The sequence below is a fragment of the Myotis brandtii genome, unplaced genomic scaffold, assembly GCF_000412655.1.
Source record: "Myotis brandtii unplaced genomic scaffold, ASM41265v1 scaffold744, whole genome shotgun sequence".
Taxonomy (NCBI): domain Eukaryota; kingdom Metazoa; phylum Chordata; class Mammalia; order Chiroptera; family Vespertilionidae; genus Myotis; species Myotis brandtii.
The window spans coordinates 2089299-2092208 of NW_005370965.1; the positions used below are offsets into that span (position 1 = coordinate 2089299).

At 40.2% G+C, this 2910-nt stretch overlaps 1 pseudogene; it reads left to right on the forward strand.

Moving 5' to 3' along the window:
- LOC106724185 overlaps positions 1-638 on the forward strand; it is a 4146-nt pseudogene extending 3508 nt beyond the window's left edge.
- Positions 639-2910: the final 2272 nt, after the last annotated feature.

Genomic DNA, 2910 nt, shown 5'->3' on the forward strand with positions numbered 1-2910 from the left:
CCAGTTCCCAGGGTGAGGCTCTATCCACTGAGCCAAACCGGCTAGGGCTAAATAGATGTCTTTAGAAGGCAAAGGTGGTGCCGGTCATCCACCAGGAGGGCAACCGGTTGTACCGCAAGGGTCACGTGAAGGAGGCTGCTGCCAAGTACTAGGATGCCATCGCCTGCCTCAAGAACCTGCAGATGAAGGAACAGCCTGGGTCCCCTGACTGGATCAAGCTGGATCAGCAGATCACACCGCTGCTGCTCAACTACTGTCAGTGCAAGCTGGTGGCCCAAGAGTACTATGAAGTGCTGGACCACTGCTCCTTCATCCTCAACAAGTATGATGACAACGTTAAGGCCTACTTCAAGTGGGGCAAGGCGCACGCCGCCTTGTGGAATGCCCAGGAGGCCCAGGCTGACTTTGCCAAGGTGCTGGAGCTGGACCCCGCCCTGGCACCCATTGTGAGCAAGGAGCTTCGGGCCCTGGAGGCACGGATCCGGCAGAAGGACGAAGAGGACAAGGCCCGCTTCCGGGGTATCTTCTCCCACTGACAGGGCCCTGCTCGCCCTGCCCAGCTCACTGTTGCCACTGCCAGCCCACCTGCCCCACGATATCATGCTTCTCTGTACATAAAAGCCTTATTTATCTCTCAAAAAAAAACACAACAAAGAAAAAAGAGTTATGACAATTAAATATAATACTTTTATTCTACCTGGTTTTATTAGTTAAATAAATTCTTGTTATCTGTGTTTCAAAATTTGCCATCAGGAAAAATACCTTTGAATAATAACTGACTTTGATGTCTCATGAAATTTTCGTAAGTAACCTAAACATAATCGTTAAGGACTAATGAATTAAGTAGATGTAAGTAACCTAAACATAATCATTAAGGACTAATGAATTAAGTAGATGTAAGTGGGATAAGAGTTTTTTGGGTGGACTCTTTAGCAAATTATATTTTATTATATGTATACTTAAAAATAGTTTCTCAAATATTTTGTAATCTGAAACTTTAGAGTTTTGCTAAATTAAATGATAGAAATTTATTGCATATCTAGAACATTTCCTAAAAATATAAAATGGAGCATTAATTATTAAATGTAAACTTATATACTTTTGGTTCCCTACTGCAAAAACAACAACAAAAAACAAAAAAACAAAACAAAATACACACACACACAACAAAAAACTAAAAAGATACATTTGGATCTATTAGCAAACATGTGTTATGCCATGCTGAAAAATTTTCTGTGAAAAAGCACTTATTTTTTAGCAATTATGAGTAATATTTATAAATTTGCTAATGTAAAGACAGTTCATAATTACTTACTTTTTAGTTTTTGCTAGAATTTGAGGTTCTTAAAAATTCTAATATATTCTACTGGAAATAAGAAAAGGGGGCAACTGTATGTGAGAACTGTAAAATGTGTTTTTAACCAAGAAAAGGTGAGAGGAATGAAGATTCGTTTTTGCAAAGGAAAATGAGAGTAATTATGTTTGAACTAGAACTTCTGGTTTTCAAGGGCAAACTAAAGGCCCATAGAAAGTGGGAGAGAAAATTTTACCTTGTGTAATGAAGCTGACTACAACTGAAGTGTTATTATAAGGGTTTTAAACTTAATCTTTAATACCAATGGTGTGCTTATATAAAGCTAATACTTGGTTTTCTTTTATCTGCTAAAAGATGCTTCTTTTCTAGTCATCTGCTGAGAAAGCAATGATTTTGTGTTTTATGGAAATACATTTTTGTGTGTGTGTGTTTTATGTTGTCTTAATCAGGTCTTTGTTTACTTAAGAAAACAGAATCTCCTCAATAGGAAGAGCTAAGTTTTGCTTACAATTATGTGTTTGTCTTTAAAATCTTTGTTACTTTGGTAAAATGGGTAATTAAGCATTTTATAATGACATGATCCTAATTTAGTCAATTATCCAAACATTTTGTTATATTTTGATAAATTTCCACAAAATTCAAATTATAAATAGAATCTTTTCTTGACCTAGAAATAACTTTGAGGAATTCCAGAGGGCCCCTGAAATATCTCAAAAGATTTGTTTTCTCTCCTTACAGAAGAGAAATTTAAAACTAATTAGGCTTGCTCTAGCTGGTTTTGCTCAGTGGATAGAGTGTCGGGTTGTGGACTGAAGGGTCCTGGGTTCAATAGCAGTGAAGGGCACATGCTTGGGTTGAGGGCTCGATCCCCAGTTGAGGGTGTGCGGGAGGCAGACAATCAATGATTCTTTCTTATCGTTGATATTTCTATCTCTCCCTATCTCTTCCTCTCTGAAATCAATAAAAATATATTAAAAAAGAATTAGGCTTATTAGGTATGTTAAATTGCATGGGAAGAATTGTCAAATCACTGGAGGCTGTCCATGATGATAAACTTCTAGGGTATACAGGTTGGGGCAGAAGTACATTTACAATTGCTCATATAGAAGCTAATAAAAGAATTAATCCTATTAATAAAAGGCAAATATGCAAATTGACCAAATGGCAAAACACCTGGCCCCTATGATGCTCACTGACAACCAGGGGGCAGACACTCAATGCAGGAGCTGCCCTCTGGTGGTCAGTGCCCTCCCCCAGGGGGAGCGCTGCTCAGCCAGAAGCCCTGAGCTGGGCTCACAGCTGGTGAGGGCAGCGGAGGAGGCGGAAGCCTCTCCCACCTTCGTGGCAGCACTAAGGATGTCCAACTGACAGCTTAGGCCTGCCCCCTGCCTAAGTGGTCAGTCAGACATCCCCCGAGGGCTCCCGGACTGTGAGAGGGCACAGGCCGGGCTGAGGGACACACATTCCCCAACCTCCTCACCCTGTCCCAGTGCACAAATTTTGTGCACTGGGCCTCTAGTAAAGAATAACACAAGAATAAACTTTGTGTTTCTTGTACTCACAACTGTAAACCTACTTTTGCCCCACCCTGTATT